Here is a 27,279-nt window from a genome sequence, read left to right as displayed (position 1 = left end):
TGAGTGACATAAAAAATGTGCATTGGGTTGGTGTGGAGTATTATACAAATAATATTCCTATAGTAACTCTATACGAAACTCTATAAATACACTTTTCCATTACTAACAGCCAAGTCCAACTCCCACTTAATACTTTATTCTCCCCTAATACTGATGGCCCTCTTCAATTGGCCAGTTTGCAGTTTCCATTGTTTTGCTGATTTTTTGTCACAGTTTCTCATCTGGCACAGGCTGTGTTGTGTTGTAGTCCCTTAATAATAAAGCATGCTCATGTGTCAGCTCTTTCATCAGTTTTTGGCAAATTAAGAGCAGCAGCACCGCTTGACGGGTGTCAAAAATCATATGAGACTCCATGTTGCCTTTCTGTTGTACTTGCCGCACTGCATGTGAAGGGACAAACTGCAGCAATGTATTAACAAAACAGCAACACAAACAGCATATGGCGAATTTGCCAACTTGTAAATACCGTGGCAAATTATGGGTTCATGGATAGCAGCAGAGAGCTACGATCAACATCTCCGTTTATGCACGCCGGGTTGCAAATAACAAGGTTTTATTTCAATGGTCGAGAGGCATCGTGTCTTTTGATTGGCCAACTGGGTGAGCAAGTTGTGTCACAACATCTAAAGTTCAGAAAGAGTCAACTCTCATCGAAGTGACAGGCGAATCGTGTAGGCAGCACGTGCATGATACATGTAAGAATGCAACTTTTTCACAAGGACAAGCCTTGCCAATTGAGCTCCCTTTCACTGAAAATAAAGTCAGGCCAGGTGATTTTTGTCCCTCGTGTAAAAACCCCATCAAGGCACAGCACGCCTCACTCAAGTCAAGAAGGGCTTCAAGACCGCGCCGCTCCCCCATGTCAGTGCATAAATGCATTTGACCCTTTTGCTCCTTAAAACAGCACCATCAGCTAATCCATTTCCCTGGTTAAACAAGGGTTAAAAAAAAAGCAACCTAAACCAACAGGTGGCACTTGGATTCAAAAGCCAAGCCCCAACACAATAACTGTCCACTTCTACATTACGACCCATGTCTACAGTATATTGAGCACTGTGGAGCCCTTTAATGTGAGAACAATGGGGTCCTTTCAAGGCTGCTTCACACTGAGGGTCTATGCACTCCCTTCAGTCCGCTCTCCAAATCCAGGCCCTGGCTTAAGACAGCGGCCTTTTCTTCTCCTGCACGCGACACCCGTCCCGTTCAGAGACACAGAGGCGATACACTTCCAATCATCGCCAGTGTAATATTCACATTCAACACTGAGAGAGGTGGAGGGAAACAATTTGCAACGTGTGGGGAGAAAAAAAGCTATAAAGAGAGGATGGAAATATTACATAAGAGAACAATCTTTCCTTTGGACTCTAAAACGAAGTCGTGCATGCCAATGGGACTAGTACAAAATGAAACCTCACACATGACCCAACATATTGGTTCACTCCTGGCAAAGCCTTCCCTCTTGGCACACGCTTGGGGTGGGGGTTATAACACGCTCATGTTGGAAGTGCATTGTGTGACTTGGTAAGTACTGTTTATACTTCAAATAGCGGCATGTAGGCTTTTGAGTAATTAGTCTTACACTCAGATCCAATCTGCCTTGGTTTGGCTTTGCTACAATACTACATGAAAATGCATGCACACTCACACACGCACACACACACAGGCACACACACAAACACAAACACACATAAAAGTTACTGTATAGATGCCGTTTCATATCCTGTGAAAGAGCTGTGGCTCATTAATTCATCATGCGCTGGATGTATAAATACAGACACAGCTGCCATACACACATCCTCAGGCTTTTCAGACACACTCATGCACGTGCACACACACACACACACACACACACACACACACACTCTCTCTCTCATGATTCTGAGGCTGTCTCAGGAATTCGGAGGGAGGCTTGGGTTCATAGACCGTTCTGAGGCATTTGAGGTCACAGCAGGGCGAGGACACAGACACAGACAACTTCATTCCTTCCTCTGTCATCCATCATGGACAGCCCCCCTGTGTGTGCTTCTCATTAGCGTTTTGGATAGCGGATTGGAACTAATTTTTTCCAGGGCACAGGACTTGTAAAAGCTGACAGCTGCCGTTTACCCCCACCACCCACAAGGAAAGGAAAGTGAACTTAAACGTGCCACTGTGGAGCGTAACAGTTATCCTACCTGTTCTCCTCAGATCTCCCCTGATCCTCTGAGCTGTTCTGGGTTGGGACAGAGTACATGTGTTTTGTACGGCTCTTTGGCTCAACTCGAGACTGAATTCCACGTTTGACCAGAATAGGCACCAGCCCACATCAGTTCAGCCTGTACTTTGTGGCTGCATTCTCTGTTGTTCTTGGTGTTTACCATGCTACTCTGCGTCTGACCTCTAGTTACACTATGTTTTGATTCATATGTACACTTCTGACTTCACCGTGCACCCTTCAATGATCTATTTGTCCACACAAATCCACAGAAACATTTAAAACCGCCACTACATTTAACCCTTTGACCGTTTCCTTGTGCTGAACCATATAGGCAGTTTCCAGTAACACGGAGGTCATGAGCGGGTGACGCAGAAAGCTTTAGGGAGGAGAGGGCAGGGGGTGAAGCTGAAGGAGATGTGGGGAGATCTCGCAGCTTGAGTCAAGGTCAAAATCACCTTTGAACACATCCTCTACTTTGCTGAGTGTTTGAGGGAGAAAGTAATTGGAGCTAGGGTATGCATAGGCATGTAGCTAAATGGTTAATTGGATTACTGTGGTCACATGATCCACGGACCTAAATCTGGCCACATTCCCATTCGTAGTTGCATTTACCTAATCAATACTACAATATAGACAACATGAATCACTACGGCTACAAATCTTGAATCAACAAGTTCTTCTATAGTTGGTATCTTATCTCAAACTGTCTTCATTTCAGAAATAAAAGCGGCAAAAAAATGTATGGAACTCAACTTTGGGTCATTTTAAGATTGCTATGCCAATACAAGATGCAGTCAAGCATTCTTTCAAAAAGTAATAGCAGACTATGCACAGACCGAGTAGTAACCATTGTAAGTACACGTGGAAGCAATGTATATCTATCTAAAGGACACAGTGCGAGGGGTGTGAGGCCAGCTGCTGCTCCTGTCCAGGAGCTTAGTGCCTTGTTAAAGCAAATTACCGCCTCCATCAATTAGTCACCCCATTAGCTGAGCGGGTCTCAGTCTGCAGTGAGAAAAATGAGTCATAGAGTGGCAGGATAATTGGGATAACAATGATTGCTGAGAGAGGTCATAGTAAATGATGAAGATTACACAGAGTTACAAAAATATATAATAATAACAGCGGAGAGAGAAACATGATATGGTGGAAAAAAAAGTTTCCTTTCATGTGGTGGTTGGCTTGAGAGACAAGGAGTACTATAATAGTACAAATGTGATGGGATGTGAAACAGAAAAAAAAATTCAAGGTAGGCATACATTTGCCAGCGAGAAAACACAATATTGGTCATCAATCAGTCAAAGACACGGGGGAGGGGTGGGGGGGCATTTCCTGACAGACTACATTACACTTTCTTCTTCATGCAGAGTTGTAACTTTTCTACATTTTACTGAAAATAACCCATCAAGCTTCGACAGAATCAGCCCAAGACAATTTCTTCAGGCGCTGGAATTTTCCCTTTGGTGTTGGCCTGCTTTAGGAATGTTACAGTAAGTTAGGGAATTTCATAAACATGTATTTAGAGCATAGACCATTTCATTTGCAATATGAAATTGGTGACTTAGCTAAGTAGGGCTTAGGAAAGAACACATATCCCAGAATAGGCCGAGGTGGGAGCGGAAAACCACACAGGAATGGCTGCTGTGAATGAGTCCACGGGTCCAAGCGGGAAAGACACAGTGCTGAAGCTAAGGGGCCTTCGCTTTGCTGTGGGACCCGACACCGACAAGGAGGCACGGCTGGGGAATTGCTGCACTGGAATTCTCTACAAGTATGCACGACCAGATTACAGGTTCCACGTCCTCTAAAGAGTAGACTTTCTCATCCTTCACCACATCCTGCTGTAATGTCTGCACATCTTCCCCAGACTAAGATAGAGAGAATGCAACGTGCGTGCCGCGGTTTCTAGTGACATCCAGGTTCATCATGAGCATGATTTAAAGACGAGGAGATAGAGATAGATAGATAGAGGAGAGAAATCGATAAGAGCAGGGATGGGTGATATCACATTATTTTTGACTGAATACTTCGATATAGATTTTGTGACAAGATTGTGGGAATGGCTGTTGGCGCTCTCACAAAATATTTACGCACCGAGTTTTTTGATAAACAGTCAAAGGCAAATAACAGAACAGCTGGAAACGGTCTGATAATGCTGAGAAAATTCCATCCCTTCACTGAAATGCAGCCTTTAAAACCAGTACATAGTTTACCATACTTAAGAATCTTTTGTTTACCATACCAGACATACTACTACATGATAATACAATATCCAAAATCCCAGATTATGTCCAATCTCAGTAGTCATAATATTGATATAATATCGATATATGGCCCAGCCCGAACAGAAAGATAAATAAACAGATAGATAGATATTCTCTTCTTATGACAGTCTACGCTGCAGCTGAAAATTACATAACATCAGGCAGACCCAGCTGTATAAAACACACCCAGTTCAACTTAGGCAAATGTCTGTACTTACAGTCCTTAACAAACATTTGCGCTATATTACATGGTGGGTTCTACACAATGTCCAAAATAGTGAGCGTATGCAAACAAAGTCCACTGATTGTGAGTATGCGTGCACAGTTACAAGCCTGTGTATGGATGTTTGTGCTCCTGTATGTCCGTGAAAAAGTGTGTGTGTGTGTGTGCGTGTGTGTGTGGTCACCCAACCCTTTGATTTGGAGCGTGGGAGTGGCCCTCCATTAAGACCCGTGGCTCAACCCATCTCGCTAATTACAGAGGGGAGTTAGGCTAAGGGTCAGGGTCTCCACCCACTAAGCTCCGCATCTCCCCTCAGTCACTCCTGTTGAGTGGCAAAGATGGTCAGCCAGCTTTGCAACATAAATAGAAATGCTTTAGTGCTGCTGTGTTATTGCAGGTGCCCACGGTCCAGATCTTGGTACGCTGACTAATTTGTGGAATTCAGCGCTCCCCTAAAATTTGGGTCTGACGTTGACTGAAATGGAGCAGGACAGTGGAAAACACCACACATGCACGCAGACGTACAGAGGTTGGGAGACTTCGAGATGATTGTCAGCATGTCATTTGCGGACATCAGCCGTTGCCAATGTGCGTGTTGTGCAGCTGGGATGATGACCCAGCAGTGCGGTGTTGACTCTCAAGCCCGTGGAGTCAAACACCATTCTATGCATCAGGAACATAAATTAAAAAAAAAAAAAAATGCTTTGAAGAACAGGCAGGAGAGAAATGCCGAAGATTTCTGATGCATATGTGAAGAACGGAGGAGACAGGAGTGATTCACATAATTTGCACAAAAATAATCCCTGAATCCCTACTGCTTTGCTTTGAAAACCAGTGAAAGTGTGACAGATGGTAGCGGCTACAATAATGCTACTTGACAACCTGTAGCATTCATCAATGACGTTCATGGCTGAATGAGGCTTTGAACTGATGATGGTCCTTTTGAAAAGGCATGAGCAAATGTGACTCAGATCTGGCTTGTTGTGTTAGATAACGCTCTATCTGCTATCTGGTATTCAGCAGTGCATTTAAAATCCAAGTGTTAAAAATGAAGCACTTTGAACCGCTCCTCTCACTCAAACATCAATCGAATTTATGCTTTAAAAAGTAAAGCGATATACAGGAGCCCGACTGAGTCATCCGATGTTTCGAAACACAGGAGGGAAGAGAGGACAGGAGAGTAAGCAGCGATGAAATTGAATGAAGCCAAGTGGATCAAATCATGTGAGTCAGTTGAAGCAAATATTACAACCACATGGGATTCAGTGAAATCCACCTCCTGCTGGAAACCCCAAGGACACGGTAGGAATCAAAAAAATCAAAGGAAAAGAAGACTCCTGTGACTTTTAAGAAGAGCTTCAGGATAGAGTGTGTTAAACACCCATTAGTCCCTGCTAGGTGCTGCTGACAGGCACCTGCAGAAGATCTGCGCTATGGGATGTTTTACTTCAGTGAATCATTTCATTTAGGGAAGAAAAGTACATAGAGTACTGCTTGCAGTGCCATCATATCTTCACCTACTTTTGTTTGTTTTGTGCACAGACTTCTCCACAGAAACAGGTACAAATCTCGACCTCATAAGATCCGCGCTGTCCGGCGAACTGACCCCAGAGCCCGTGAGCGCTGGCTGCCCCTTTGAAATCAGGTAGCTTTGAAATGAAGAAATGAGCCATGAAGTAGAAAATTGGGTAAACAGCTGAGATTCTAATGCATGTCTGACGCCGCGCAGTCGAAGTAGGAATCACTAGAGAAGTAGTCAACGGGACAAGAGGAAATGATAGGCAGAACAATGCCTTCCTCAACATGATATCCTGTGGGTGAACTTGCTCCCATTTTCCCCAGTAATGAGTGGCACTCGCAGGTCAGGAATGCAAAATATTGTTAATCACAGGATGTGATGCTGCCAGGGAATTCTGATAAACGGCATGCACTGTCAGCTAATTTGGGAGGATCATTTCCCGTTGGAGAGCAGCAGAGTGGTCGTGCAGAATGGTACGTACCTCGTTTCGGCTTGTGGACACGTGGACACGACACCAGTTGTCTTGCTAGCATGTCCTTACGGATAAAGAGCCTGCCGGTGGCCTTTTTGACTGACAAGTGATTTTTCCCATACACCCCTACAAAAGAAGCCAAATGGAGGGGACCCTTTAAGTCTTATTTTTAGGTTGATAGAAAACAAACCCATGTGTGTAAGCCAAAATTAACTAATATAATAATATAATATAATGTGATTTATTGTGGATGTAGGCTATAAACTGAAATAACTAGTACAGTCCCTGCAGCACTGCATGACACTCTCAAAAGCAGGACCTCAATATTTAGGAATTTATTGTTCATGTGAACTTTGCCACATGTATCTTAGATGTTCAGAAGGTCTGAAGACATGAATGAAAGAATGAATGAATGAATGTACATTTGCAAGACAAATAATTGTATAATTTAGTACTATAACATGAATATGGGGACAAATGCATTTCACATGTACATGTTTTATGAGATATTTAAAAAAAAGAAAGAGATATGATCAAACCATATTACGGATATACTTAAAATATCTAGAAAAATAAGCCAGAAATACCTCTTAAAATTTCCTCAGTTTTATGTGAAACGTATTTTTTGTGCCATGGGATGCACCGAAGCCCTCAACACCAGGAACAAGAGAAACTCCAAAATTTCGATATAAATAACGGAAGGCCCTTGTGTTCCAGTAATAACAACAACAACACTTACTGTAGACCTCAGCAGCCAACAAACCAGGCCATTAAAAAACAACCACAACTGGGCTCCACTGGCAACAACTCAGCCTCTGTTGTTCCAAACTCACAAAACATATGCCAGATGTTAACATGCATCATGCAGGGCTGGCAGGGCCTCAAAGTTGCGCCAAAAACAGTCCTGGTGGCATCTGTGCCATAGCCATCTCTAAAAACACACACACACACACACACACACACACACAAACAGTCACACAATGTGTTTTTAATTATCATGCGTACACATCCAAAACACTAATCCTTAGTCGCCAGATATGGTACAACTAGCATCAGACAATAATCTACTGAAGGAAAACTTAATTCCATTCTCAATATAAAAGTGTATTTTGTCCATACTGACTGTTTTCAGGATATCGTGATCGAGAACGGTTTACTAGTTTTTCCTTTTTACATTACCACTACATCTCTGGAAGAAGCCTCTCAGCGAGTAATAAAAACTACATGAAAAGCTGGCTTCACTTGTTTGTGTACTGTACAGCTTCCTTGGCCTTAAGCCTCGTCCGCACTAAATCAGTTTTGAAAGCATCCCTCTTTTCTTGCAACACAAGCTGCATTTGTGGCAGGTTTTTGACTCTGAAGCCCAGCCATGTGTTTTTCCCGTCATGTCTCGCCTTTACTGATATTGGTTTCCCTCATGGCCGAGGCAGCCCTTATGGTTAACCAGGAAGAGTTTATCTTGTGAAATGTCACACCTGCCCGCTATGAACTTTCACCTTGGTAAACATCAGCTGATACAGCAGGTCCCCCCCCCCCCCCAAAAAAAAACCCATCCATGTCGATGTCTTGCATTTTTCCTGCGTGAAGCTGGAAACGGCAAGATATGCAGGCAGGAATAAAAAAAGAACAAGAATTCCAACCTGTTATTACCGATCCTTTCATCATGACAACACCGACTGAAAATAGAGGCCGGCTGTGGGAACCACCCGTTTCTCTCAACATCCTGCACCCGCGTGTTTTAGGATGCACTAGAGATGCTGCTGAGTCACAGTGGGGCACACTAAAGATACATCTGGTGAACTGAAACCACTGGGAAAAACACAATAGAGACCCTGAGTGCACAGTCATGCCTCCCTTGTAGAGTCAGATCCGACACGTGTATTCTTAGATCACTGGTGAACCAAATCTTAAAGGACATTTTTGGTATCTCTGAAGTTAGGCTGTATTTCTTACTTCTACTATTATAGTATCTTTAAATACAACAAGTTTGCTGGTTGTTTTAATACTGAGAAACTTTTTTTTCTCCATTAGATAGCCACATTGGAGAGAGACAGGAAAACAGGGCAGAGTGAGGGGATGAAATGCAGTAAAGGGTCTGAACAGGATTCAAACCTAGGCTGCTGCGGCTTAGCCTTGGTATTACTTGGTAAGCGCTCAACACAGTGAGCCACCAGGATGCACCAACACTGAGAAACTTATCACTAAAAAACAGGCTCCAGTTGAAATTCATGGGACAACTGAGAAGCAGTGCCGAGAAACAACCATAAAAGTCCTTTCGGATTCACAGTAGTCACTCTTCAGTTCATTAGCCTTGTTCCTACAGGTTGTGCCTCCTCTGCTTCTCAGTCCTTGCTCTGTATTTGTTGATCTAATGCCGTTTCAAGATCAAAATAGATTAAGAACAAATAAATAAATCCTGAAAGCTCCTCTGGCTTGTTGCTCTTGCATCCTTTTGAAACCAAGTCCCTCGGGAATAATGTTCTGTTTCCTTCTAGTCTACAAAAGCCATTTCATCAATGCACTAAAAGGGTTTTTCTAAACTGTAACTAGCCTACTATAAGCAAGAGATTGGCTCTGCACTGACTGCTGTTCCCTGGGGGTTTCCTGGGGGAAAGCATCCCTGCAAACAGCCACAGAAGTGTCAGAAGTGCGAGTTTCATCCGTTTCATATTGGTAAAATGACTGACAATGACTTCCAGATTTAAAAAAATAAATAAATAAATAATAAGGAACATCTTGATTTTGCTGGTCAGTCTTATTTAGGCAACATGAACCAGACTACAGTGATCTGAAACTGCAATAATGGACATGGACAGAGGAGCAGAGAGGAGACACAACCTGAGGCAGCAAAGTTAGTGGACTGGATTTTGAATCCAAAAAAAGACATTTATGTCTGTTTTTTCTGTGCTACCTTCTTGGTGGCTCGATTGTGCCGTCAAGTGAAGCTCAGTCCTCAATAACCAGTGAAAATGTTGCATACACTGACAGACGACTTCAAAAACACCACAATTGTCCTTTAACACCTATTTTGTACTTTTGCTGGTCTACCATGCAGCAAGAATTTGGGGCAGCAAGGTAGGATAGTGGGTAAGGTGGAGATGTATTCAAGCCCTTTGTGGAATCAACAAAGAATCACATCTTTATCTCTTAACAATTTTGCAATCCCGACAGCTAAGAAAAGAGACCTGTAGCACCGAATGTGTGTCTGGCCGTTCTTCGCGAGTGCCCAGAAGGCCCATGTGTCTCCTCTGAGGCACAACGGGGACATAAAGCAGCATGCTTCCCGACGCTGTGTGTGATTTCACACGGGGCTTCACAGAGCTATCTGCTTGCTTTAGGTTTCACGCTCGGACGTGCATGGAGCCACCGAGGAGGCCTGAAATCTCGACGACGTGCACCGTGCCGTATCGCAGTCGCACAGAGCTCGAACCCCACGCGCACATGGACACAGACCAAAACTCACATGCAAATCAGATATTCATAAACACACACACACACACACCTACAGACGCCAACACAATCGCATCTGTAAGGAGCTTGAATGAGGCCATGGATAGATGAATCAGAGCTTAATCTATGCTACCTACTGTCTCCATGTGGTTTCTTAGACTCGTGACTAAATTAAAAAAACACACACGCACACACACACACAGCACTCCTGTGGTGTGCTATTTAAATCACCTGCCGTCCCGTTGGCCTGTGGGACCCCGGGGTGTGGGAGCTAGCATGGATAAGCTCCTGGGCGGAAAAGAGGAAAGGAGCGGAATGGGGGGAGAGAGAGGGAAAAAAGTACCGTATAAAGGGCTGGGGTGGGGGGATCAGAAGGGACAAATTAAAACGGAGACCCAGAATTCCTCCGGGTTCGTCATGTGACACAAGAAACAGATTTAGGGAAAAACAGCTGCTCGACAGAGTAACGAAGAAACGAAAAGCAAGAAAGTCAGGGCCGGAAACAGGGGACGAGAGTGAGGGAGAAAGAGACAGTAAAGAGGGAACAAATTTTTATCTAATCAGTTTGTGAACCCTCTGTGGACGTCACCGGAACCTAATGACTTACAATATCTGGCAGCTAGAGCTTCCTAAATGGCCTGAAATGCCTTCAACAGGAAAATGCATAATGGTTATACCATGCAAGCACATACATACACACACACACACACACACACACGTTATAATAAAATAATACAAAAAGAGAAGGAAAAGAGAAAAAAGGCAACTCAAATCAGTAACCCTTGTTTAATAAATTGCTGTAAAAAAATTTTGTCGAATCATTTCCTAGTGGTATTTAATGTGCAGCAGCAGAAATTAAGAGTTAATTATAACAACAAATGACAGAAAATTATGATTAAGGGGTGCTGTAATGCAGCAGCACGTGGGCTGTGGGGTTCGATGGGATTTTATCATTTCCTGACAGGCAGTTTTGGCTCAGAGTGACTCAACAAGCTGTGACTAAACTCCTTGTCCTTCAGCCGATGTCAGGACAAATACATACATTCTGTCATTACAATACGAGAACCGTGTGTGTTTACATGCGCATATGAATAGGGGTGGGACAAAAAAAATCGATTCACTTAAGTATCGCGGTTCTCAGATTTAATTTGCTTCCCAAATCGATATAATTCCAAGGACATGTATCGCAATAGATTGTAATATCGGATCACAATACTTGTAGAATCACAATATTTAAGTGCTTAAATACTTAAATACTTGATGTGCATTGTTGTTTTGAAATATGACTCATGTTAAGCAGTCTTTAAAAGTGTGTGATTCAACGATTTTGCATGGTTCAATGTTAGAAAAGCAAACAAAACTCACTATAAATCATAATATCGAATCGCAATACTTGTAGAATCGCAATACTAAGGAATTGCAGTACATATTGAATTGGCGCCCAAGTACTGAGATAGTATCAGGAGATATGCATATCATCCCAGCCCTAATACTGATACACACTTGTGCCGTTAATGTCGACACACCCCTCTTTCTCATTCCCACAGCCGTGTGCAGCAGCAGTCCTCATCAAACTTTGCTCACCAGTGAGCACAGCGGGGTCAGTGCTGCAGCCTGCCCCTGCAGAACAAACACGCCACATAAAGAGAGTCTGTGTGGAGCCGAGTCTCACACTGGAGTGAGGGACAGAGGAGAGAGAGAGAGAGAGAGAGAGAGAGAGAGAGAGAGAGAGAGAGAGAGAGGGATGGCAAGAGAAAGGGGAGAAAGAAAAATATGGATTCGTGATAGCCGTAAAGAAAGCGAGATGATGAAAGAGGGCGGTAGACAGAAAAGTAATACACACAGTGGGATGATGGTGAGGGAATGAGAGACTTACAGTATGGACGGAAAAAAAAGTCGGGCGGTTTTAATAGCTCTTTGGACAGCCTTGTCAAAACTGAGACCATGTCATAAAATATTTCCACGGGGGGGGGAAAAGTGAGAGCTCCGCACAACATGTGACTGTGGCCCGCTGAAGCATGTTAGTTTTCTCATGGAGCCATGCAGCAGGCCTTTGTAGGCCCGGTTCCACTGACATGGAGAGGTGCGATTTCAGCACAGAGACGATCCATTCCAGACATACTGCCACACATACAAGTTAGCTACAATCACTGGCTGTCAATTGATAATTCCTTGAATAGCAATATCAATATCAACTGTAAAGGAACAGTTCGCCAAAATGTCAGTTCATCACAATAATATCTATTTATCTATCTGACTACATATATTTTCCTCACTTGCCTGTAGCACAATCTATCCATACAGATACTGTAGTTTCTGTGTTACTGATTGAAGTTTCCAGTCTGCCGTGGTATTCCCTGTCTCCCTTCACTCCAGTACAGTGGGGCTGGATAGATCGCCAAATAACACAAAAAATTATGTGGATGGATAAAATGTACTAGGGGTGAGCAGGAAAGCTTTTTTATGGCATTATGGGTGGATTATTCCTTTAATCCAACAACAGATCCAAGGCTATCAAAGAGCCTCAAAATGTTATATTTTTACACTGAGTGCGCTTTTTAATGTCTACTTTCTATGCAAAAAGTAGTTCACTATATTCTTCATTTATGTGCATAAGCTGATGGTATGTGCAAGTAAAGCTAGGTTTTCTCCATCACTGGAAGGCAGAGGAACCTGCACATTGATTTTTTTTTTTTTTTTTTTTTTTTTACGACATAAAAAGTTTTAGCTAGTTTAAGCCAAGAATGAGGGGGGGTGAGAAAACAAAAGCAATTCTTTGATAAGACATGCTGCAAACGTGCTCGAACATTACAAAGTAATGAAGAATAATTACAGCAGATGTTTCAGACCATCTGGCCATCATCAGTGCAATGAAATGCGCTTTCATTCAATATTGAGCACCATTCCTTTACAGCAGAACAAATCTCAAATTTGAAGTAACTGAGCCGGCACCAGCAACACAAACAACAGGGAAACAATACCCAAGCCCTAATCACTGAGGAAATAGATACAACTAGGTCAAAATAAATATAATGCAGGCTCTATCAAAGCAAAAATAGATACACAAGTGAGTATAAAGTGGGGGGAAAAAAGCGTAAAACACCATTTCAAAGATGTGAAAAACAACTCCACTTTGAATTCCAAACTTACATTAACTGTATCAATTGCAAAACAGACGCCGGCTCTGTTTCATGTGAGGTAAATTCACACTAAGCGCTGGAAACATTCAACTAATGCAATCAGGGGATGCATTCAGAAACAAAACGCTGCCACCCATTGCTGAGAGTAAATCAGGCAAGAAGTGGGGCCAGTAACAACACCGGCTAGATTCACTGTGTTTAAAGTGCGCTGCAGTTGCAATGCTCCATAATGCTAACAACCCTTCCACAAATCTTGTATAGCTGATTTATTCCAATGAGATAATTGCTTTAATTGCCAATTCACCCAATACATCATCATTATAATCATATTTGGGCAATATTTTTCTTACTTAATTACTACTTCGGAGGAGTTAAACTCTTCCAAACCATGACTCTTGCTCTCCACCTTCAACTGTTTTCCATGCACAGCAGGTCATCCATAGCAGCCTAGTTGACACAGTGCCAGTGTGCTTGCTTATGCTTGTGCAAATGTGTGCTCATTCTCTAAAATATAAATTAAAGATTAATTTAGCGCATTAAAGAAAAGCATTTCAAAGTTCTCTCTGTGTGTATGTGTGTGCATACAGACTGCTTACAGAATGTGCACACATCTGTACCGTCTCATATGTGTGTGTGTGTGTGCTTGTAAGTGTATGTGTATGTGTGCATGTACTTGCACATGTATAAGCAGAGCCCCCGAAACCCCAAACCTCTCACTAATTACACAGTGGATGGAGGCAGAGCCCTGGCTTCCGTGCCTGCATCATCTGTTACATAAATACTCATTTGACGGAAACTGCTGTCAGGCTCCATATTGGTCTGCAGAGCTGGTCAGTGCCAGGTTAAACCACAACTGGGCCAGCACACTGCCACTCCCTTGTTTGGTGCTCAATGCTTTCTGGATGTGTGTGTGTGTGTGTGTGTGTGTGTTTGATGGCATATCTGTGTGGGAGAACAAAAAATAGAACTAAAGCAAAAAAAAAAAAAAAAAAAGGTGTCTGCATGACTGTGAGTATGTATGTCTGCAATTGCAATTGCATATATGTGTGGGAAGAAGGAGAGAAAAGGCATGCATGTGTGTTTGTGCATGTTTGATGGTACATGAGAGCACCGCAAGTGTGTGTGCATGTGTTTGTGCATGTGCGCGCTCAATAGCATGCACATGTGTGAGGAAGAGACACAAGGACAGAGAAATATGTGTACGCATGCAAGTGCAAGGACATTTGACAGTGCCCGGTACCAGAAGCCACAGGATGTGCGTCTGTAGCAGACCACCTTGTACCCCATGACATCACTGTAGTGCCTCCTGAGACTACACATCACTCTCTCTCTCACACACACACATACACACATACTCGCACTCACACACTTCCCTACACGTTATTTTTTCCCTCCCCTCATCAGGTGCCAAATAAAGTGCAGAGGCCATGTGTTGAGCACATGTTGGTGATGCTGATCTGCCCCAGTGAAAAAGAGAACCTGACCAAACTTTGCACAACAGTTGAGGTATCTTGTACTGTGCGAGTACAAAAACAAAAACAAAAACATGTCTACTGTCCCTGCTGCAAAGGACACTGCCTTTTCATCTTTTCATGGAAGCGGAAAGTAAGTACATTTACTGAAGCACTGAGTTCCTGATTTAATTTTCATGATGTGAGACTTTATACTTTTACTGGTTAATATTAAACATTTTAACTGCACTACATTTACCTGACAGCTCTAGTCACTAGTTATTTTGTAGAGTAAGCTTTTATATGCAAAACATAACAATATTATGCGGTGTTTGAGTTGAAAATAAACAACAGTATCAGGAACAGTTAGAGCTCCACCATTAAAATATTACTTGCGGCTTCATGCATGCATCAATAACTTATCGCTATGAGAGAAACCATTACTCACAATGAAAATACTTCTACTATTTCAGCACTTTTCTCTATGTAGTCGTTGCACTGAAAGATTTTTAGCTGCAGTGACTAATCTCTAAATATATATAATGAAGTGATTAATCTGTTTTTTGATGATGTTTAGACAGTTTGGTGATATTGCGATAACAGGTGTTTACCAGAATGCGAAACAACCAAGCAGCAAGAGACAGAAAACAAGACATAAAACTGCCAAGAACAGCAACAGATGAAGCCCTTGAAAAAAAAAAAAAAAAAAGGCTGCATGATACTGCGGTAACAGTCAAAGCATTTTAGATCGATTCACCATGCAGCATGTAGCAGGTTAAATAAAAAGGTTAAACAATGGAAAACGCCGTGCATTTGGATGCATACATTATGAAGCTAATGATGCACATCGGCATACATCTAGACATGATCAGGGAGAAACCGTAGAAACTGCAATCCATTAGGAAACTGCTCTCTGTGAGGCTGGGTGCACGTCTATGAGGAACAGAGAAAAGAGAAAGAAGGAACAAAGCCACAAAGATATGTCAAGGCTTCATTTCCTATCATCCTCTCTTATCTCTACCAAGAAACCTCCACACTTTCAGCTGCCAAGAAAAAGGAAGAGGCCATCATTCCACTGCCTTTTACCAATAACTACTCTACAACTGGTGTGGAAAGTCATAGCTCATTTAAAAAGAATGGGGCTAAAGTCACAGCTCATTCAAAAACAAAGGGACTGATGCAAACTAGTTGGTATGCACCTTACGTATTGATTTACTCGCCTGTTGTATTGATATGTACCGTTAATGCAATTCATATTCATATGGCATCACATTAAATGCACTGTGCATTGTGCTAAATCTCTTTTAATAAATTAGAATGGGAATTTTGAATTAATTTGAGCCAGTTTGTCACCTGATTTATCATGTCATGTTGTATATGTTGTGTAGTCTACACAGGTGTTATACAGGAGGTTGTATTTTAAGCTTTATTCATACATTTTCAGTCGGTTTTGTACGGAGTATTGCAGTTCATGAAGATACAAGTTGCACTGTGAACCATGTGCAGTGATACACACTGTGTTGTTAAGTCCTTGGCAATACCCAGACCTAGAATAAAGGCAACAATAAGCAAGATTCAGAGAGGGAGAGATACATTCTTTTTTCCTTGAGACCGAGATGCCTTGTGTATCTTGCTCCAGCACAATCTTTAGAAAACCCCACAAAAGAAATGAGAATCACAACCACTGGAGGCACTTTAGGGGATAAACCAGTTGATTGAGGGTTATAGCTGTCTGTAAAGGCTTACCCTGGTAAAAGTGCTGATAATGACATTTATCAGAGACTTTATGTTTAGACTTTTTTTTTTTTTTTTTTTTACTGTATATGGAAGGAGAGTCGAGGTGAAATGAGGTGAGAAGAAGTGAGTAAAGCAAAAAATATTTCTGTCTGCTACCTTAACCAGTGTAAAGGTCAATTTATACTTTATACTACATCAAAGTTCTATCAAAGCTACACCACCAGTGCATGTGACCCAGAGTGGCTGCCACCATAGCATTCATGCACCTCTCCACAAATATAAATGTGCAAAGGATGATGCAAGACCACAAGATCTGCGATAGGACCGCTAGACTGCTTTGTACATCTGTGTTTTGCAGGTTGATTTCCACTGAGAGTGTCGACAGCATGCTGTTTGTCATCTCCCTTCAACCGGCTGGAACTGAGAAGGTTTGCAAAGCTGCCAACTCATCCTCAAATTATTCACACCGTACAATGTCACTAAATTCATCTCAAAGCATCACTTTTGACACCACCCATGTGCCACTGAGTGAATTCTGTCTTTCAGATGATGTAAACAAAACAAGTTTCGTTTTTATCTGTGGTTCTTCAGCGCAGAATTATTAAAATCTTGACACGGCTGTCCAGTGTTTCAGCGATCAGCTCAGTGTGTGCACAGACACTCCTACGCAGAACTATAAATGCAAACACTGGAATAGGCCATTACGATGCAGCTTTGGCAACACTTCAGCCTAAATGTATAAGTATAATTTAATCTGAAGTAGGAAGGGAAATGGAATAATGCACCCGCAAACACACATTCACACAATCCAGGACACACACCTGAAGCCCCCGGCACACCAAGCTGACAGGTGGCTGTCAGGCCTCACTGTTGCTGAAGATTGCCCACAGATTATGTGGTGAGTCCTGAACCACTGGCACTCATCAGCGGCCTACCGGCTAATTGAGCCTGATGAATTGGCGGCAGAGGGCAGTTACGGGTGAGAGAGAGCTTTCTCACTGGTTGTTCTGTAAAGCAGTGTTATCAGGTCACGAGAAGAGAAAAAGGCTGTGTGTTGTTTTGTTATTGTGCTAAGTCAGCATGCCAGCTAACCAGAGGGAGCGAGTTGTGGTAAACAAGCTTTAAGAGACAAAGAAAGGCTGCACTCCAAAAATGAGTAATACCTCAGGTCTCCATCCTTCCGGTCTTTTTTAGTATGACATATTGAAAAATATGCTCTTTGTCAGACACATGCTGACGTTTTTCAGCTTCAGCACATGCTCTGATGAAGGCTTTCAGCTGATAGCCAGAACCCGTCAGCATGTGTATGGATGCGTACATTAAATATGTTGGACTTAGCTAAGACCTGAAGAAAAGAGACATGAGGTATTACTCATTTTCTGCCACCTTTCCTTGTCTCTGAAGACTCCTTTACGCTTTAGGCTGGGCATCCACTTTCAAAACACTGGAAAGCGTGCATCCTGCTTTTTGTGTGTTTCACAAGCCCTCTTCCACAAGCAAAAGACTCTGACTGACAATGCAAGCGCCATTTTCTCTCAACTGACATATTCCCAATTTGTGCATTGAAACAATCTGAACAGATTAAGAGAGATGTGAAAATTATGGGCTAACGCTCATTTCTTTCTTCCCGTGATCCCAAGGACTCTGGTAAACTTTTTTGAGACTCCTGCCTCCTCCTGGAGTGGAGAGTTATTTCTTCTCATGCAGATGCAGAACCTGCCTGTCGGCTGGTAGCTGTAGTCTGGGAGCTGTGTGTTCGTGGACACCTTTTAGCAGATGACAAGAGGCAAGATGAGATGACACAAAGCAATCTGACCATTGGTTGGACTGTGTTTTTTACATTTCTCAACTTTGCGCATATGAGTGCTACTTATATTTTTCTTTTTCGCCCTTCGTCGCTCACATGCTCTTTGCTCTTTTTTCTCATGCTCTTACAGTGACACACAAACCACAAGGTCTAAAAGAGAGGCAAAGAAGGAATACCCGTCGATTATGGGTCATTAGAGACCTAACTTTCTCCATAAAGTGGGTTTCCTTACAGTACCAGTGGAGTGCCAAGTGTATTTCTTCTCCGTTCCTGTCATCTGGGCAGGAGGGAATGCATTTGGGGGGAGTGCTAAATCTGTCTCCTGAGCTGTGTTGGGAAAGGGTTTTACAGCAAAAGGCATTGGTTATAGGGCAGTACACTGGAGCTCTTTACTACCTGCCTCCATTCGCCCCCCTGCCTTCTATGCAGGCACCCTGCTGAGCCTGGCATACACCCTCAAACACACACACGTACTGTACAAGTGCACGCAATGCAGGCACAAACAAACATGGCATCCACGCGCCAGCACTGTTGATTCATGCTAATAAGGGGGTGTTGTTGGGGTGAGGGGAACTCTCTCACCCTCGACTGGCCTCTGGAAACACGGGCACGGCTTCAACTCTGGGACAAACACTAGCTCACAGAATGAGCAGTGGTCAGAAATAACCAGTTTCCATTCATAAATGGCATCTGAAGGTCAGCTAATTGTCCTGTGAGGGTAGTTTGGCGTTTAACCATGAACAGTGGTCAGGAAATTTGGGCTTGGATGGCAAGGGGCCATTGATGGCCAGCTACAGGCATGTGTCATTCATGTTGTCACACCTTTGTGTCAAATACATTGTATGCCATGTTAGGACATGTCCATATTCACTGAATATTGACATGACATGAATTAAGAAACTGCAATTTTGAGTTCACAGAATATGTAACATGTAACCCATATTTAACAAAGGTGGAAAAACTCCTCCATGAAACTTGAAAGTTGCTTTGCATAGGTCATGCCGTTTTGTGAGTAACTGGCTGCACCTGATATTTACTGAAATAACTGTACATGCATTAAAAATTGCACAACCAGTAGCTCATCTGGTAGAGTGAGTATCGTGAATAAAGGCTAAGCTCTTCCACCAACAGCCTGGGTTCAAATCCAGCTGATCCCTGTCAAAACAGGGCCAACTCTTTTCAGATTTTTCACTATCTAAATCACAACAGTGAAAGAAAAACACAGCTGATGGGTGAGAAAAAAACAATCGGAGTTTGGAGTCAGTTTCAAAACTGTGTTGCATTCGGACCCATTTTTGACATTTATGGGCATGGTGGGGTGAATCCAGGCTGAAGTGGAACCTTACTTGCCTACTGAAGACATCGGTGCCAAACCACACAACAGGACTACTCAGAGTCATTAAGTGTGCCAGCGCTTGTCCAACTGTATTTGTGGTCACTCATGGCCACTCATGGTCATTTTTGGCCATATTCTGCCGGTCACAGTTCACAGACACAGACAGTCTGCACTGGCCTGTAATCACTGGGCCACATATTTGAGCATAACGTCCATCACAGAGAGAATGTGTGGGCAAGTGCTTTTAACTCTGCCTATAAATACACAACCAGGAATCTGGCCCACTCTTAAGACTGTAATCTGGGAAATTACTTTGTCATAGTAGGAGATAGAAAGAGATTGAGAGATATAATGGGAGATACTGTTGGTAGCACATTAACACTGCAGCTGTTGAGGACAAACTAGGGAACAGAATGTACCTGTTTTCCTAAAAAGCGCACACGTTGAATATCCCAAAAACATAGGCACAACCGAAGAACATGTCCTCATCTAAACCCTCAGACTGGTGTGGCTTTCCATGTGTGTGCAGCAACGGAGCCTCGAAAGCCAGGAATTGTTTTGTGGGAAGAATTACCCACACAAGCCCAGTTTCTCCTGCTCTTTCAGCCCCCTCATTTAGAGCGACCCACTGGGATATTTTACACTTATAAATAGACAGGCGGCATTTTATACGCCCCAGTCTATCTTTCCATACATGTGTGACTGAGCGGAGTGTGTTGCTACAGTAGTGAATGAGGGCCATGATGGCAGTGGTTCCTGCAGGTTGGCAGTTTATTTTGGCACGGGTCGAGTAGGAGGTGTCCATCTAACACATGGGCTTTACTATTAACTTGTGTAATGTCTATTTATTCCTTTGTTGAAATATTAAATGGACTTGACTGTTCATCATATGCTGTCCTCCACTGTAAAATTAGGGATGGAATATATGGATCAGCCCTGTCCAAATGTCCACCTGCCAAGCACAATATCTTGGACACTACCAGTTGGATTTTTCTTCACAACACTTCAATGATGTGTCTCATTTCTGTGTCTTGCCATTTTCAAAAATGGCACGGACTGCCTAAGCTGGGCACAACAGCATTTTATTGTCTGTGTGTCCTGCACAGTATCTTGGATGCCAGTGAATGGTGTCTACCTCTCCTTTCCCTTTTCCCTTGGTATTGCTGCATGCAATCATGAGCAGGGCAGGGAATTCTGCTCAGCATCGACGTGACTGCATATCAGTGAATTGCTTGTGCTCGTCTCTGGTCATGTGTCTCTTTCAGGCTTGTGATAAACACAAACAAGAGCTCGCCACTGCCACCCTGCCCATATGAACAGAAGTGAATGGCACAGCACTGTGAACCATCCTGATCCAAAAAGAGGGGCTGTGTATAATTTTGAAGTTGTAGGGGGAGTGTTATCATTCTTTGTACAATTATGTTATGTTCCATGGCTTGCGGGAACGTAGAAGATCTGAGACCTGGGAGTCAGCTGCTAAACAGCACTGCAGTCAAGTGCAATTTGCATGTGCTCAAACCCAGAGGAGAAATGATAAACAAATGAGTAATTACAGTAGCAGATTTGCAAGTTCAGGCTGCAAATCTGCGAGCTGAAGAATTCTTTGGCACGAGAGGACCTCTCTTTTTACACTTGAACATTGAATTACTTATACTGATCTCGTAATCAAAAATATGAAATATTCAAAAGAACACAAACTTGTGTCTTTAATGCAAGTATACAGCTTTACTTTGAGTAATCCAAGTATTGCATTATCTATACTGGGCTGGTAATAATTTGTCTGGGTTAGGACACATTCCATTGCACTAGCCAGGTGGGCTATTGCCTGAAAGCTCCATTCCTAATCATGAGGTAACCTATTTCCTACTCATTGCACCACTATAGCTCATTTATGGGGGACATGTGTACGGTTCACTTGCAAGTTTTATCAGTTGTTAGCTGTGTGTGTGTGTATATGTATGTAGGATATTTTTAATCTGCATTTTTGCTGACATTTCAAACAACAACACAAATGCAGCATCTCATTTTTGCTCAGGCTCTTGTCATAACTGAAGCTGATGTTTTGCAGTCTATGATAACCAAGCAGTTACTAATGTTACTAATGTTGATGTAACATTAGCTGATAATAATAAGACTCACTAGTTTTCTGAAGAAAATATACATACATTTAATAACAAATGGGTTACCTGCTCATAATGTCATGTAGGGCTATGTTTCGAACCTCATCTGGTAAACACAAGTGCTCAGTATGCACAAGGCCATGTGCTGCATTATAACTGCAATAAAATGTGGTTACTGCTAAGACGCTCTCAGTGCCGGACACTGAAATCTTCACTTTTCCAAAAATAACACCAACCTAAAACAGAAGGCATGAACACCAGCATACTACATTGTAGAGCTAGAAATAAGATCGACTTGTTTCTTTAATTTTGCTTAACGTGTGTACATTTGCTGACACCGTGGTGCGCCCGGGCTGCTATTTGTGAGTGCTGGATCCAGTTCAGCGTGACCTTGAACATCAAACCTCCCTTTAATTTAGCGATGTGGGCTCGGCTAGGCAAGCCAGTGGTGAGCGGTTAGCTTCGGCCTTACAGAAACACCTCATTAGAACAGAGTGGCTAATTATAGACGGGCCGAAGCTGAGCTACACAGTAGAGCCACAACACACAACAACCTGTTATGAAACATACAGACAAGAGAAAAAAGACATAGACGGGGGAAGAAGAGAAGGTCAGTGCACTTGGTAAGGGTGGATGATGGCTACCAACAGGGATAAAAAAAATATGCTTTTCTAATTCGGTTTTCTTTAACACCTTTCTATCTCTTTTTGGAGACATTGCAAAGAGGAGAAAGTTGGAAAAAAAACAATGGAGAGTAAAAATAAACAGTTGCTGGTGGGTATTGTCTGTAATCCAGAGGTAAAGCTTTTTTTGATAAATCCCAAAGGCTGCCTCTTGTTTTACAACTATAAAAACATCAGCAAGCAGTTTAGTCTCTGGACTCCAGCCCTGCATCTCAGAACATGGTTAAGTCTTTCATCTCTCACTTCAACTGTATTTCTGAGTCCTTTGATGTCCTCTGCTCATATTTTTATATTTAGCTTACACAGAGACAATAATCATCTTATTTTCTGCGTGTATATTACTACTGACTCGCGTTCAGCTATGCATTCCTTACAAGTGTCATCAACAGACACAATCAACATTTTTATTTTCCCTCCAGACAGGGAAACTGCAGCCAATTAAACCAACAGACAATATAAATCTCCCAAGAACCTCTTTACTGTCATCATAAATTACGATGAGCTCTTATGGATGCTAATCAGTACAAATACTTTTCATACCAAAAGGCCTCGTACAAGTGTTCCAGCACCTAGGTATAAATACAGGAATGTGCATGCACCGAGACACAGACATACACCATACTTGCACATATAGGAGCATGCAAGCACTTTCTCTCTCTCTCTCTCTCTCTCTCTCTCTCTCACAGACACACACACACACACATACACACAAGTGCCATACACAAGCAATAACACATGCATACAAGTGGGCATGCAAACAAGTGGGTGGAGGAGGATGCAGGAAAGCTTAGAGAGACAGTGGTTTTGTAGTCCTGTGACTGTGTGTGTAATGGAACTGCATGTAGTGATTTGGCAGAGAAAAAAAAAAAAAAAAAAAAACTTCCAGCAGGCTCTAGCACATAGCCAACCTGTGGCACAAGTGTTTGCGTATGTGTGTGTGTGTGTGTGTGTGTGTGTGTGTGTGTAAGTGTGTAAGTGTGTAAGCTCTTAAAATACACGTATGCTGCAGTGAAGAACAGCACAGGCTACATCTGTTCTCCTGCTATTCCCTGTTCAGGAAAGAATTTATGTGGAAGTCATTCCCACTCACTTCCAGCAGAGGAAACAAAAGAAGGAGAGAAAAAGGTGTGGGATGAGGAGAGAAAAGAGATATTCTGTAGGAAGAGGTAGAAAGAGAGCAAGAGTGTAGCAAATGAATGGACGATGATGGAAAAAGAGAGAGAGGGAGAAAGGCAGAGATGTGAAAGAGGCAGGATAAACAATGGAAGACAGTGAAAACAGAGTGTTTACAATCCTCAACTCAATCTTGGGGTGAGAACTGGTGTTGATGAATTAGCACAGCTTTCTGCAGAGTGGTGGCTGCATTTACAGGAAAAGGCCAGTCCAGCTGGCACAGACACAGACCAGTTCAAACCAAACTGGTCCAGCATGTGGATGTTAGTGGGGCCAAGAGGCAGGCAGGTTGTTCTGGGCCGGCCCAGTGGAAACACAACCAGGATCTGGGCCAGTGAACCAGGCCAGACAACTGATGGCTTTTCAAGGGGTATAGCAACAGTGTGTGTGTGTGTGTGCATGTGTCAGTGTGAATGTGCACATAAGGATCGCCACTGAAGTGCAGATTTACCCAGCTCACCTTGAGCTGGGTTCATCCTAGGTCCTGACATGACCTTTGACCCCTTGTTAAACGCTGGAGAAATTCTAGCCCATTATGACCACTGAAGATCTCCTTGTTACATTCCTGAACGTCTCTAAGTAGTCTCAGAGTAATTGAGGTGGAATGTTCAAATTTGAATGCAATGGGTATTTAAAGGGACAGTTCACCCCAAAAAATAACAATAAAATAAACTACATCCTCAATAATAAACACATAATTAAATTTACACATTCTCCGCAATGTCAACAAAACCTGAACATTATAAACTTTTATAAAAGGTAGAATTTATGGCAGAGTTGTTGCATTGAACTGCAATACAATGCACAGGTGGACCTAATAAAGTGGCCATTGAGTGTGTGGATACATATACAGGTAGATATAATTATTCTCCTCACTTGCCTAAGTGCAACCGATCTATCCATATAGTTTCTATGCGATTTGGCGAGATTTCCTGTTCGCTGCTATCTTCCCTACAATAAGGCTGCAGGAATATATCCTTGTGGAGCTCAAACTGTCAAAAAATTTACTTGTGAAAAACTTAACAACAACAGATCTTTCCAAAAACAATGACATAGATACCTGGCAGTACCCACAGCCCTCAGGGGCGGTTAGAGTTCTGTTGGGAAATATTTCCTGCTTAAGAAGCTGGCAAACCCTATCCATCCGCTCCCAAAGAGTACAAATTCAGGCGAGACAGATAGGGTTTAGTGGTGTTCTTCAGCAGGAAAAATTCCCAACAAAACTCTTCACCCCGTGGGCTGTGGATTATGTCAGGTATCCATGTCATTGTTCTTGGAAAGAGCTATTGTTGAGTTTTGAACATTTCAGTTTTTAATGGTTTGAGCTTCACAAAAGCGTATGCATCCAGCCCCACTGTACTAGAGGGGAGAAGCGAGACAGGGAAGACTGCAATAGATTAGAAACCTAACCAACTAACAGCATAGATAAACTGCACGAGGGATAAGCAGGAAAACATATACATTTCAGTATTTTGGGTGAACTGCTCTTTTAAATAGGAGAATACAGATGCTGTCCAGACATACTCTATGTGGATATGTGCTCAATCACACACACACACACACACACACACACACACACACACACACACACACACACACACATATTATAAGTCAATATAACCTTCAGTGCACAATCTCCAACCAGGTAACACCGACCACGCCCCCTGATTTCTCAGCAGAGGCAATCCCCCGCTGAAAATCAAAACTCAGCCTCAGCCATGACCTACTAGAAAAGTACAACTTCTTGGAAGGAGGATATTTGTGTCTTGTTGGATAAAGGCTCTGTTAACTTTGGACACTCTCTCTGTCCCTCTCCCTCTCCCTCTCTCTCTCTTTCTCTCTCAGCATGTCAGATGTCTCTTCAAAACATCTGGAAAAATTTGGTTTATCTGGTAGACCAAGGGGGTTTGTATGGGCTTATGGTTGCAGCTTAAGACTGCACAAATGCGTCAAAGCTGAGGTTTTAGTAGCTGAAGGATAAGTTGTTTGGAGGACAAACATGAAGGAGAAAGAACCTTAGATATTGAAGGATTTGATATCTGTAACTGGTGACTGCAGGATGTGGTTTCCTAGCTGAAAAGTTTTTTTGGCAGGGAGGGAAGGGTGTACTGTCAGACTCACTGTGCACTGCACTCCTTTCAATAGCTTCACAAGACGGAGAGGCGAGAGAGCCAGGGACCGACCGAGAGAGAGCAAGAGGCTGAGAGAGACAGAGAGAGAGGGAAATGCTACGAGACAAAGGTGCATTTCACAGAAGGAGAGCATTTTCAGACTGGGGTGTGAGATTTGGCCTAGGTGAAGTTTACTTTCCACGGGGAAGAACCACATTCCATCTGGAGATTTCAAAAATCCTCTTTGAGTCATCCTCAGGCCCCTTCTACTATCAATACACTCATCTATCTGTCAGGACAAGCAGTGATAGAGCTATGATGTTTCATTATTCTGCAGTGATAGCTACACATTGTGCTGTGGTACTCCGCCAGGGACTGTTATGTCTGTTATTGTGGTTACACTGCTGAGTAATATTAGGATGTCTGGTGTGGTATTCTCCACAGCTCAACCCTGAATATAAGCACACAGATCTCTATGCTATCAGCGGTCTAAAATATGAGTTACTGATAAAGACATTTCCTCTGCTGCAGTGTGGGATTTAAATGACAGTAAAAGCTGACAGCCTCTTCAAGCTCAAGGTTACAAAAAACACGGATGGATTTCCATCAAATTTTCTTTATTAAAGTTTCTGTAAAAACGAGGTCACGGATCACATTAGTGCCGTACCCGACTTAGGCTTTCCTCAGCCAAATCTCTTTCGGCCTTTCAAAGCGACAACTCCACTGATTATTCATTTATTTATAGTCTTTCTGGCAATCAGCACATACACCGAACAAACGTTCAAGTTTGCGCTGATAACCTGTATAAATAAAATTCAAAGTAATCATAATCAAATGCAACAGTCATGCAAACATGTTTGAGCATACAAAATCTCCACAAAAATCATTAAGACAGCTTACATACAGATTTTAACTGCTGGCTAATCTGCAGCCGTGCAGCTTTGACAGAGTAATGAGTCAGAATAATGAGTCAGTACACAGGCATGACTGGTTAAATTAAGTTCTTATAATTCACTTGTCTTTCTGTTTTTTTGGGGGGAATTAGGAAATGTAAACAAATTATTTAACATCTTGGCCCTAAATTCATAGTCCTTTTTCCCCAGAATTTCCTCTTATGGCCACGTACAACATGCCTGTTATAAAAGAAGCAGGTACGCTACTGAATTACTACAGAGATATTAAATCTAGCTCTATCCATATCTTGGCAAAAAGCTCCACTAGGTACGTTTGATCTATTTTATTGTGATCCTGCAGTGCACATACACACTTCTCATCTATTCCTATCCAGATCATGTAAGCTTTAACGTACTGAGTGGTCTCTGGTGTCAGCAGATTAGAAAATGTAATGTCATAATATATCACTCAGCTGTGCTCCCCCAGAGACAGCTCATGGGTGTCCATGCCAGGGCGTTTGGTTGTCATTTTTAAGGGGGCTTGTCAACTTGAGGCCGTTACCTCAGTCATAGAGTTATGGGTTTCTTAGTGACAAGCAGAAATAAAGGGCTGTTATGTAAGACTGTGTTCGGAGGTGGGGTGGGATGGGAGGAGTCGCTGGACATTTCTCCAGCCTTACTCTTTATTTAGATTGGCCTACAG

At 42.6% G+C, this 27,279-nt stretch overlaps 1 protein-coding gene across 1 annotated transcript in view; it reads right to left on the bottom strand.

The window, feature by feature from the left end:
* The window catches only part of usta (uronyl 2-sulfotransferase a), a 66,244-nt gene that overhangs the window by 26,002 nt on the left and 12,963 nt on the right, over positions 1-27,279 (bottom strand). The gene's annotated exons all lie outside the window — the stretch shown is intronic.

This window comes from Myripristis murdjan, chromosome 24, assembly GCF_902150065.1.
Source record: "Myripristis murdjan chromosome 24, fMyrMur1.1, whole genome shotgun sequence".
NCBI classification, from domain to species: Eukaryota; Metazoa; Chordata; class Actinopteri; order Holocentriformes; family Holocentridae; genus Myripristis; species Myripristis murdjan.
The sequence above is the reverse complement of the archived record's forward strand: the minus strand, read 5'-3'. Positions and strand labels throughout refer to the sequence as shown.